This window comes from Dipodomys merriami, unplaced genomic scaffold (assembly GCF_024711535.1).
Source record: "Dipodomys merriami isolate MVZ:Mamm:240054 unplaced genomic scaffold, mDipMer1.0.p SCAF_276, whole genome shotgun sequence".
In the NCBI taxonomy this organism is placed as follows: domain Eukaryota; kingdom Metazoa; phylum Chordata; class Mammalia; order Rodentia; family Heteromyidae; genus Dipodomys; species Dipodomys merriami.
The window spans coordinates 879,400-892,891 of record NW_027204226.1 but is presented as its reverse complement, the minus strand read 5'-3'; the positions used below and the strand labels follow the sequence as shown (position 1 = coordinate 892,891).

The 13,492-nt window shown below is 36.2% G+C and overlaps 1 non-coding gene across 1 annotated transcript; it reads left to right on the top strand.

Moving 5' to 3' along the window:
* Positions 1 to 239: 239 nt before the first annotated feature.
* Positions 240 to 346, top strand: LOC138837819 (U6 spliceosomal RNA). The gene has a single exon (XR_011375459.1). It is a non-coding gene; the product is annotated as a U6 spliceosomal RNA (small nuclear RNA).
* The last annotated feature ends 13,146 nt before the right edge of the window (positions 347 to 13,492 follow it).

Genomic DNA, 13,492 nt, shown 5'->3' with positions numbered 1-13,492 from the left:
TTCATTATGAGAGGTGCCTTGTATAGAATAATTGAATTCCTCCTCTTACACATCTCTTGAACAACAAATATCTGGAATTATATTGTTTTTGACATGCCAATCTTGACTTTATTCATAAATGTGTGCTTATATAAGAAACACATGGTTTTAAAATTTCACAACAATTCTTTAGAACTTACTTTTTGTTGAATTGTTTAGTTTAAGAAAATCAATTACACTTTATATATAAAAAATGTTCTGTGCTCAATTCGGCAGCACATACACTAAAATTGAAATGATACAGAGAAGAGTACCATGGCCCCTGTGCAAAGATGACAAGCAAATTCATGAAGTGTTCCATATTTTTACAACAGACGATGGAGTGGATGTGGCCAGAAAGGAACCCTACTGCATTCGAACCATACTGCATTCTTGGGTGGGAGTGTAAACTTGTTCAGCTACTTCGGAAAGGAGTATGAAGGTTCCTCAAAAGATTCCACATAGCGCTCCCCTATGACCCAACAAATACTTCTTCTGGGCATTTACCCAAATGATCACAAACAAGACCATACTAAAACTACTAGCACTACTATATTTATTGCAGCATTATTTACCATAGCTAAAATATGGAACCAACATTGATGCCTCTCAGTACATGAATGGATCAAGAAAATGTTATAGATAGATAAATAGATAGATAGATAGATTGATTGATTTCCATTGTGTGTGTGTGTGTGTGTGTGTGTGTGTGTGTGTGTGTGAGAATAGGAATTCTATACCTCCATCTGAAAGAATGACATTGCCCAATTTGTTAGGAAATGGAAAGGCTTGGAAAAAATTATATTAGTGAAGTAAGCCAAGTCCAAAGAAACATAGGTCCCATGGTTTCCCTTATTTGCAATAAATAATATATGTCTGAGATAAGCAGAAAAGGTCAAAAGCTATGGGCATATGACCATATAAGATGATGTTAAATGAAATGACCCCCAAAGTAAGTACACAAGTGGGTTTTTTTCTTGCTTGCTATTATTTCAAACGTATTTATAATGTACGATGTATTTTATTGTTTCTTTATATGTTCCTCGCCCACAGTATAACCTCTGTTTTCACTGTATTTGATTTTGGTGCACCTGAATCTTGTATATACACTTAGCTAATTGGGGAGGGGAAAGAAGAAACAAAATGGTTAACTAGGAATACTGGTCGACCCATTGTGACAATGAGATGCACAAGACACTATGTTGAAAGTTGAACTTTACAATTTAGGTGGGGTTGGGGGGGATGAAGGGGAGTGTACTTGTAGAGGTGTGAGGAAGGGATGGTGGGGGAAAAAACAAAGGAGGAGGTAACAATGCCTGAGAGGAAATGGACTCATTACCTTGCTCATGTAACTGAAACCCCTCTGTATGGTATTTTAACAATAAAATACATATAAAAATGTTCCGAGATGGAAAAGTTTATTTCCCCTATTATACCCATATAATATCATTAACTAAGAAATTAATGCAAAACACTGACGTGAATAAGTGTGTGAGTGTGTGTGTATGTGTGTGTGCCTGCATGTTGGCGTGCTCAGAGTTTGAACTTAGGGCTTTAAGGTCTTGCTAGGCCTTTCCCCTCTAGTTTGGTGAGCTAGTATATTAGCTACATCTCCATTCATGCTCTTTTCTAGTTCATTAAAATTTTTGAAAAATAATGTCATGATTTTTTGCTCTGATTGGTTTCCAAATGTTATCCACAGAACTCAGCCTTCTGAGTACATATCCTGAGTAGTCAGGATTACAAGGGTGACCAACCAGCACAAGGCTTTCAGAAACATATTAAATGTAGAAGAAAATTTACTTCATGAGTGTTTGTTTTATCATCTACATTTAAAGCATTTTGGAGTGATTATATGTGAATTTATTTCCTTTTTGGATTCTTAAAAGACAGTACGTGATGATATTTAAAAATTTTACTACTTTTTAAAAAGGAAACTGGAAATGTGGAACAGAAGAAATTTGGCTCTCTTTAGACCTCAATTTATAAGCTCATCTCTGTGCATGATAACCCAATGTCACCAACACAGTCTGTGTTGAAGACAAAATGTGGCAGAAAACAAACACCCTTGGCAACAATTGCTATGGTATTATTTCTTGGACAATATGTATATTGAATTGAGTGTGTAAGAGAATGGAGAGATTTTACCTACCTTTTTTGTATTGCTGAAAGACTTTTGGAAACTTTGACTGATTTCCTTCCTCATTGTGTGACTTTGGACCGTGCACTTAGTGCCTTTAATTAAAATTTTTCCCAACATTATAATGGTAATAACATTAGCATTACAGCAAATATTATCTTAAGAATTAAGAGGTATGACACTGGTGAAATAATTAAGTTTCTATGAATAAGCTTTGAGTTTGGTCAGCAATTTTTAATACTAAATATAATTCCATATGTATTACAGAAACCATTACATGTAGAGAGAAACCAGAACTAATGTTATCAATTGACTGTGATCTGCTTTCAAGGAAGCCAGGTGGATAACTTCTCATGCTGTAATTCAAACTGGTTATCTTGTCTTGATATTGTAAAAATATCAGGGACAGAATAATGAAGAAATGTTGTGCACTGAGCTGAAGCGCATATGAAAATGTGCAAAACTGATAAAACGTAAACTTATCTGAGCAGTATATTGTGTTTTACATCATTTAAGTTACATTGCAAAGATAGGGAGACCTAGAAGAATGAATTCTCCTTTTGATACCCTATCATAGGGACTTAGAAGGATGAACTTACCTCATGCTTGAAGAGGCATCATCGGATGAGAGGAACAGTGTTTTTTTGTTTGCTTCCTTCCATTTATTCTTCAGTTTGAAATCTGAACTACTTGAAACTGAAGGAAACCAAGAGAAATCAGACATGCAGGCTTTGGAAAGAGCAATAAACATAAAATAAAATAAATATAGCCTTGTAAAAGGTCAAACTAAATTGAGTTTTATAGTCTCAAGTGATCTAAGCAATATCATGATATTGAAAATTTTAAAATGTTAGGAGTTGCTTAATTTTTTCCTTTCTACTACCTTGAATTAATTATTGATTTTGTATAGAGAGCTTAAAGATGAGATTAATTAACAAGTAACATGAATAAAAATGGACAAAAGTTCTGAATAGGCCTGTTTTCCAAAAAGCCCTGAAAATCACAGTGGGTTTACAAAGTTGTGTTTAATACCATTTCTATGCTGGCTTAGTGAACAGAAGTCATTAGAGAAATGCAATTCAAAATTACTATGATACTACTTCATAACTATTATAACTCTTACAAAAAACCCCAAAAGAACCAGGTGTGGTGGTAAAGGTTTGTAATTCCAAGCATTTAGGAGGTTGGACTAAGAGGAATTGAGTCTAAAGCCAGTCTGGGTTACTTCACCTATTAGAAACATGCACTTTCATAAAACTCAAAAGGTAATAATGTTGGTGAGAGTATGGAGAAAAGAAAATTCTATACACTCTTGGTCAAAATACAGGCTCGTATTCTAGTTGTAGAAATTAGTATGCATTTTCTAAAAAAATGCAAAGTTGAAATATCATCTGACTCACCAATCATGTGATTGTTTCTCTCTGGGTAACTCGTAAATATATTTGTAGTTCATTGTTATTCACATTATTCACAACAGCAGCCAAGATATACTTCGAAGTTAAGTGTTCAAATTCACACAATTAAAGCAACTCTGGTACATGCACAAATACATGTTCTGTTTCATCCTTAAAATAGCAAGATACTTCTCCCATTAGCCACAACTTACAATGACCAGAAAGATGTAATCTAAATGAACCAAAATTTTGTCTTCTGATCTTTGTAATACTACACACACGCAAACACACCAACCTCAAACATTAAGAGAGAATTTTTTTAAAGTAAAGCAAACTGGAATCACTAGGGCATTTAGATCACAATGTAGAAGATAGTAGATATGAAGGATAACCAAGTACAGAGTTGTAATGTACAAGATGAGGTTACAGGGGACTACAGTGGCCTTACAAAGGAATGAAGCTAAGTAAGTAGGAGTTGTTCTTCCGAATGAAGCTAAATAAATAGGAGTTGTTCTTCCGAGTAGGGTTTGCTCTTTAAAGTTGTTCTTCCTTCAGTAATGGATGAGATTAATGTAATTCTTTAAATATACCTGCCTGTTTGCAGAAATAATATCAAACAATATAGCAATAATGTTCTATGCTCAACATAGAACAAAATGTCAAATTAAAATACATGAGATTATTCTTGATATAAACTAATTATTACAAATAAGGGAAAACCTGAGACCTATGTTTCTTTAAGTCTGGCTTACTTCACTTAATATTTTTTCCAAGATCTTCCATTTCCTTACAAATGAGGTGGTATCATTCTTTCTGATGGAAGCATAGTATTCCACATGCATGTGTAAGTGTGTGTGTATGAGAGAGTGACATTTTCTTCATTCATCTACTGAGGTGCATCTGGGTTGATATCATATCTTAGCTATGGTAAATAATACTGTGATAAACACAATTGTGCTGGTAGCTTTAGTGTGGCCTTGTTTGTTGTCACGTGGGTAAATGCCCAGAAGTGGTATTAGTGGGTAATAGGGAAGCATTATTGTGTACATCAAGGATAATCTTAGTAGATGAGCAGAATAGCTCACTATCTACTTACATATGATCTTTTTTTTTTTTTTTGGTCGGTCGTGGGGCCTGAACTCTGGGTCTGGGCACCGTCCCTGAGCTCTTCAGCTCAAGGTTAGCGTTCTACCACTTGAGACACAGTGCCACTTCCGGCCTTTTTCTGCTTATGTGGTGCTGAGGAATCGAACCCAGGGCCTCATGCATGCAAGGCAAGCATTCTTACCACTGAGCCACCTTCCCAGCCCTACATATGATCTTATAAGGTGATTCCAAGTGAAATGAACTCAAAGACATGTTTTTGTTGTTGTTCTTAATGTAGTATGTGATTTCTTTTTATCTTTTGTGTTTTCCCCACCAATGTTTATCCCCTGTAGTCACTGTATTTGATTTTGATACCCTGGTTATTGTAAATATGTTGATCTGAACTAGGAAAGGGAAAGGTGAATAAACAAAATAGTGAGACAAAGGACAAAGGGAGAACCTATGCAAACGAGATACTCACAATATTTTGGAAATAATCTTGGGGGATGTTAGGAAGGAAGAGGGAGTAACATGGGGGAAGTGGTAACAAGTTAGAAAAAAATGAATTCACTAACTTACTTATGTAAATCTAACCCCTCTGTACATTAACTTGATAATAAAATTTAAATAAAAATAAAATATATGAGAGCAGCAATACAGGAGATGAGAGTGGGGAAAATATTGTACTATACAGAGAAAAGTAGAACAGCTGTGGAGTACAGTGGTTTCACTGTAACATAGGAAGTGATAAACTAGCATACACCTTTTCACCCTCATGTCAGTCACTAAACAGGGAAAACAAAATGCAAACTCAGTAAAACAATAGAGATAAAATAGAAAAATAAACAATTAAGGTGAAGAGATGAATTGGACCAAGAATAACAAATGACACAGGAAGCAAATAAGCTGGTAAGTTTAAAAAATATTACCCATAATAGTATTTTTTACATCACAATTTGTTAGAACTATAATTCAAATCACAGTTTAATAATATATTATTTTAATAATGTTATTATTACTGATTTAATATTGAATGTTTAACATATAATTTTAATTTTAGTAGATATAGAAAAGAAGAAAGTGAAACTAATTTTAATAATATATTTCATGAATTGTAAAATTGAGAAGCATTAGAATTTAAACAATCATATCATTATTTCAATAATAAATCATCATTTCATTTTTGTGAATTAATTTAATTATTCAGTTTATTCTACACTTAGCACTCATCATAACATCAAATAATAAATTATTGCATATGACTCTTGGTATTAGGTGAAAAGGCTCAACACTGTGGTAAAATTCACACCACACATTCTCCAGGCAGTGTATGAGGGTATGACTCCTCTTGTCTAGCTTAAATTGTGGAAATTTGATTACTACATGCATGTTAAATTCCTGTCTAGGAGACATCCATAAAATTATATACATCCATAAAATTATATACAGTATTTCATATGATGCTTATAGAACATATTCATTAAATTTTTATTTTGTGCCAAATAAATATTTGTAGAGAGACTGAATTTCTGAGTACATGATGGTGTATGTGTGCCAGATAATACATATTGAGGCTTATTTTATATTTCTCACATTGTTTCAATAGTTGGATTTAATTTTCCATAAGGTGTTAAGTGTATTATATTGGATATATGAAAGTAATGAATGTTTATTACATTAATCCATTGTCACTTGTCTAATCCCAAGTATAAATTATCCATGTGTTTGAAGTAATGAAAAAAACAACAGATATAAGCAAGATAAATCTGTCTAATCCCAAGTACAAATTATCCATGTGTTTGAAATAATGAAAATAACAACAAATATAAGCAAGATAAATCAGACTCTAGATAAGTATTTCCTCCTTTATTTTGATAGTTGGACCTCTTTTACAATACAGTATATTCTTGGGAAAATGTGCTCCACGCTGACCACAACTGAAGAATATTATGATTTGATCTATCCTAAGAGAAAAAAGGAAGGTAATCCTTCCTTCCAAACTTCTGCTCCCAGAGATGTGACCTGTTTTATGGTAGTGACTTGAAAATGAACATTTTTCACAGTCAACTTTGAAAAGCCATCTTGATAGACCATTGTTAGAGAGGATTATTCATGGTTTTGCAAGGATGCCAGATTGGCTCATTTTGAAACAATGAAAACAGGAATTTCGTCAGCTGTTTTTGTTTCTTTAGGAGAAAAACCTATTGAGTATAGGCCAGGGAATCATTGGGACCCAGTGAAGCTACTACCTTGAATAGTAATCCTAGACCTCTAAAAAATATACTCCAGTAAGCACAGCCAGTCAGAGCTGCTATCACAGCCTACATGAAGTCAGGCAAATAACAGAAGATGAGAGCCATTTAACTGATAAAAACATATTTTTATGAGTCAGACTGAAATGAGACTCTAGAGAGAGGGTCAGAAATACTGATTAGAGAGATTAAATTTGTCACACAAAGATTGGAAAATAGAATTCCTTGTAGAACAAATAAATCATAGAAAGCCTGTGCATGTAAGAATAAGACAGCAGACCAAATTCCAGAAATGCACATTTTCTTAGAGGACAGCTTAATGAATTATCAATGAAAATCTTTGGATTCTTAAATATTTGACCACATGTGGGAGAAGGCCAATTACTGAAGAGAAAGAAAATGTCATCACTCTGTTAGGAGGTTCAATATCACGTTACGAAGTAATCAAGCACAGACTTGTAATAAAAAGAGAAAAAAATAATTTTTCCAAATGAGGGGCTCATTTGATTTTATTTAGTAGTTCTTAATTTATTTGCTAGCAATTCCCATACAATTGATCCAGTCCCACATCTGAGTTGATATTTACTGAAGTATTCCCACATGAAGGAAAAGAGAAAATTTACAAATGTATGATGAAATGAATTGAGGGTGACGTGTTCTAATACTGATATCTGACCTTTAGACACAGGAGAAGAGGTGGATTCACTTTTTATATAAAAATCCCCCATTTCTTAGCCTGGTGCCAGACGCTCACAGCTGTAATCCTAGCTACTCCGGAAGCTGAGATCTGAGGACTGCTGTTCAAAGACAGCTGGGGCACCTGAGACTGTTATCTCATTGAACCACCAGAAAACCAGAAGTGGCACTGTGGCTCAAGAGGTGGAGAACTGACCTTCAGTTGAAGAGCTTAGGAACAGGTCCCACTCCCATAGTTAAAGACCAACAACAACAACAAAAAATCCCCCTTCTCTTGGACTGCCTACATCTTTTCCTAACATTCAACAAAAAGCCCTTTTATCACCTGCTACATTTAAGTCCTAAACTAACTACTGCCAATAGAATGATGTGGTATCTGATATGAAAAGGTTCATATTTGTGGAAACAAATACCAACAGGGTTAACATTTTTCCCATTCCTTGAACTCTTTCCCTGGGCCCTGAACATGGTTATGTGGTAGCTTTAATGTGAGCTTGTTTGTTATTTATTGGATTACTGCCCAGGAGGGGAATTAATGAGTCATAGGGGAGATTTATGTTTAGTCTTTTGAGTACTCTCCATACTGCATTACAGAGTGATTGAAAAAGTTTAATTTGGAAGGGAGTTCCGGGAAGATGGCAGAGGAGAAGCTGGAGGCTAAACAAGCTCTCTTATACAAAGCAGTTTTAGTGTTCCAGTGAACAGTCCTAAGCCAGAGAATCACACCAAGTGTGCCATCACAGGACAGAGAGGGAAAATCCAGGCAAGGAGATAGATCTAAACACTTGCCAGCAGATGCTACTGTGGCTGCAGTGGTGGTGAAAATGGCCATAGCTGCCATACCTGCAACACAGAGAGTCCAGGACAAAGGAGTCAGATGCGGCAGGCGAGCAGATTCTACTCAATATCAGCAAGAAGCGACAAGGAGCAAACATTTCATCCTGCAGTTCACAGACCAGAGACAACACAGGAACCAAGACTCCACGTGGGTAGAAGCCTTAAATCCTCACTCCTTCTCAGGGAGCAGAGGAGGAAATGCCACCCCCCCCACTACCAGAGATCTCCATCTTTGATACTGACACAGGCCAGCCTGAGCTGCTAGCTCCAACTCAGGTCTTGGAAGAAAACTAGCGTCATTTAGCAGGTCACAAGAACCTAAACTGACCGGCCAGACTCAGCTCCACCCAGGGAAAAGTCACCCAGCTCTGGATGCCAATTCCAGGAGTGGCTTTCTTCACTTGGTAAACAGAGCCAGAGGCTGCCCCTCCCTTTAGGAGCCTTGACAATCAATTGAAATTCAGTAAACAGGAACCCTGAGAATGGCTCCAGGCTGGGCTTTGTGAGTCTCTCACTAACCCCTCAGGGAAAAGCTACTGATGGCTGAAAGGCCTCAACACCACCCAGAATTTAGAATCATCACAGCATCTCCAAACTTGAGGAAAGAGACATCTCCCTCTTTTGTGATACTCAAAGCAGATCTCCCTCCCATTGAACTAGCCTGGGAGGAGGATCACAAAATCTGGGTAAAGCAGAGCATTTTTCTGCCTACTCAAACTGACTTAAGAAACCAACCAAGCCACAGGAAAATCAAACACCACAAGCAGACCAGAGACTCCAACAAGTGGCTGGTTATGGACACAAGGGAGATAAAGGATCTTCACACCCCTCCAATAAAATTAAAGAACTTTTTTTTCTTTTTTGGGGGTACATTTTAATAAAATTTTTTTTTCTAAAATTTTTTTAATTCTTAATTTTTACCTTTTTAAAAAATTGTTTTCTAGGGCTGGGAAGGTGGCTCAGTGGTAGAGCGCTTGCCTTGCATGCATGAGGCCCTGGGTTCGATTCCCCAGCACCACATAAGCAAAAAGAAAAAAAGCCAGAAGTGGCGCTGTGGCTCAAGTGGTAGAGCGCTAGCCTTGAGCTGAAGAGCTGAGGGACAGCGCCCAGACCCACAGTTCAGGCCCCACAACTGGACCAAAAAAAATTGTTTTCTAGTAACATTTTTTCTTCCTCTTATAATTTTTATTTGGGGAGTATATGTGTGTGTGCGTTTTTTTTCTTTCTTTTTAAAAGTTTATTTTTTTTGTTGTTTTTTGTTTAGCTCTCCTGAATATTTGATCTTTTTTTCTTTCTTCCTCAATGTTTTCACCTTTTCTTCTCTTCATTCTTCTTTGTGTGACTTAATTGCTGTTCTGCACATCCTCAGATATACTCATAGTCAATTATTAGACCTTATCCCCCATTGTGTACACACTTAATCCAGAAATTTAATACTCAATTCAAAACCTCTTAGACTTAAATTCCTTAATAGCACTATGACTCTTTATACCTGTATAATAATTTCAGTATTTTTATTTTTAATTTTTCATGTTTCCATTATTTCCCTCCCCTTCGCTCATTGTATCCACTTCTTCTCTGTGTATTTTGTTTTAATTCTGCATAATTTTTAAGCACTACAATTTTTATTTTTTAATTTTTGCTTTTCTATTTTTTCTTGCCTCTTTTTTCTCTTTGTCTTTCTTCTTTTTTTCTCTCTCTCTGCTTTCATCCTATCCAAACTATTTCCCACTTTGAGATTAGGACTTAGTTAAGTAAACTCTCCCTGTGCCTTCCTACATCTTTTTATTCCTATTTTTACCCACATCTCTCCTCAACATAATAATTTCTCGTATGCCAAATATTTCTTTGGGGTTTGTAGCCCATTAATATATAATTGTTTGATGTTGAATACATATATCTGATGAACTAGATTGTATCTGCAGACTTTGGACTGTGCAAGTACAGACTTTGATTGATGCGTGCCTTAAGATAGTGTTCTAGCACAAAACTGGTGTTACTTTCATCCTAAATGAGCAGAGTGAGCTGGAAAAACACACAAAAAAATGGAAAGTCCGCGTATCTCAACTCCAAGTCATGATAATCAGGGGACAGAACAGATAATGAATAATCCAGAGGAGAGTTCCCAGAGAGCTCTACAAACACTGCTGGCAACAATGGTAAATGAAAAGATTGAAAACATACAAAGTATTCTGTATGAGCGTGATAGGGAGAGAGAGGAGGCAAACCAAAGGTTAATGCGGGAATATCATGAGCCTGAGGAAGCTAATCAAAAACCGATACAGAAATTGAATGACCAGCTGGAGACCACTCCAAAAGAAAGGCAGGAATGGCATGAGCACGTTGAGAACACTGAAAGAGAAATACAACAATGGCGTGAATGTGAGGAAGCTAAGCAAAGAATAATACAGGAATTGAGAGAACAGGACGAGAATACACAAAGATCACTAAAGGCATTCAGGAATCCATTAACAAAGAGCTGAAGGAAGTCATGGAGACCACAAAGGGAATGCTGAATGGCACCCAACAGAAGGAATGGGAGTCCAACGAAATCATAACCAATCAACTAAATTATTTGAGAATAAACACTGAACACCAAATTAAGGGAGTAAAAAAGCTCATACAAGTCTAGAACAAAGCTTCAACAAAGAATTTGAAGGCATCAAAACTGAACAATTGGGGAAATGAGATAAAAAACAAATAGAAAGTCTTTACCGCAGGTTAGACCATGCAGAAGATAGAACCTAGGGGATTGAAGACAGCCTAGATATTGTGGAGAAAGAACATACAACAATCCAAGACAAGTCCAAGAAATATGATAGATCTATTCAAGACTTGGAAGACACCACAGAAGACCTAATCTGAGGATAATGGGTGTAGACGAGCACCTAGAAATAGGAGTTAATGATCTAGGAAATTTGTTTAACAGGGACCTAGTAGAGAACTTCCCAAACATGCAAAAAAATAGGCCTATTCAGATATAAGAAGCTTTTAGAACACCAAATAGACGAAACCAGAATAGGACATCCCACCATCACATTATAATCCAAACAGGATCAATTCAGACCAAGGAAAAGATCCTTAAAGCTGTCAAGGAGAAAAGACCAATCATCTATACAGGGAAATCCATTAGAATCACCTCTGATTTCTCAGCAGCGACTATCAAAGCAATGAGAGACTGGAATGATGTAGGCCATGTCCTAAAGACAAAAACTGTCAACCAAGAATACTGTACCCAGCTAAACTCTCCTTCATAACTGAAGGCCAAATAAAATCCTTTCATAGCAAAGAAAAATTGAAACAGTATATCTCCAACAAACCATCCCTACAAAATATTCTTAAAGATGTCCTACACATAGAAACCAACAAGACCACAATAAAGGCCAAGAAACTGCCCCCAAACTGAGAATCCAAGAACTATAGCAAGAACCCAGTACCTCTAGCCCCCATGAAGGTGGATTAAATGGCAGGATCTCCCAAATACTTCTCAGTCCTATCTCTCAATATTAACTGACTTTATCCAAGTAAGCGACATATACTGTCTAGTTGGATTAGAAATCAAGATCCTTCTATCTGCTGCCTTCAGGAGTCACATCTTGCCCGTAAAAACAAACACATTTTCAATGTTAAAGGTTGGAACAAAATCTACCAAGCAAACGGCCCCCAGAAACAAGCGGGAGTTGCAATCCTAATATCAGATAAAATAGACTTCAAATTAAAACTCGTGAGAAGAGATATTGAAGGTCGCTACATACTAATTAAGGGATCTCTCTTTCAGGAGGATATTACAATTCTAAATATCTACTCGCCAAACAATGGAGCAACCAAATTTATCCAAGAAACACTACTTTCCCTCAAATCTAATATAACTACAAAGACATTAATTGTTGGGGATTTTAACACACCACTCTCCCCACTAGATAGATCAACTCGGCAAAACTCAACAGAGAAACTACAGATCTAAACAGCTGCAAAGATCAACTAGATTTAACAGATATCTACCGAACATTTCACCCAGCAGCATCAGAATACACGTTATTCTCAGCAGCACATGGAACATTGTCTAAAATAGACCACATTTAAGCCACAGAGCAAACTTGTCCAAATTCAGAAACATTGAAGTTATATCTTGCATTCTCTCTGACCACAAGGGAATAAAATTAGAACTCAACACCAAAAGCCACCAAAGAAAGTCTCGTATCACATGGAGGCTGAACAACACACTGCTGAATCATGAGTTGGTCATGGAAGAGATTAGATAGGAAATTCAAATGTTCATGCTATTCAAAAAAATGAGCACACAAATTACGAGCTCCTCTGGGATATAGTAAAGGCAGTACTCAGAGGCAAGTTTATAACTCTGAGTTCCTACATCAACAAATTCGAGACAACTGAAACCAACAATTTAATGAGACATCTGAACCTCCTTGAAAAAGAGCAGCAAGATAAACCCCAATCCAGTAGACGGGAAGAAATAATTAAAATTAAATCAGAATTAAATTAATTAGAATCCAAAAAAACTATAGAAAGAATCAACAAAACAAAGAGTTGGTTCTTCGAAAAAATTAACAAAATTGACAGACGCTTAGCAAACCTTATGAGAAAAAGAAGAGAACACACCCAAATAAATAAACTCAGAGATGAGAATGGGAAACATCACCACGGAAACAACCAAGATTCAAAATATTATGAGGGAATACTTCTCAAAATTTTATGCTAATAAGTTTGAGAACTTGACAGAAATGGACCTTTTCCTAGCAAATATTGACATGCCAAAACTAAACCAAGATGAGTTAAACTATCTTACCAGGCCCATATCAAGCACTGAAATAGAAACAGCAATAAGAGACCTCCAAGCTAAGAAAAGTCCAGGACCAGATGGTTTTACAGAGGAATTTTACAAAGCCTTCAAAGCAGAGCTCACACCAATACTCCTCCAACTCTTCAATGAAATTGAAAGAGAAAGCTCATTACCGAACACATTCTATGAAGCCATCATAACCCTCATCCCAAAACCAGGCAGGGACTCATCAAAGAAAGAGAACTATAGACCCATTTCTTTGATGAAC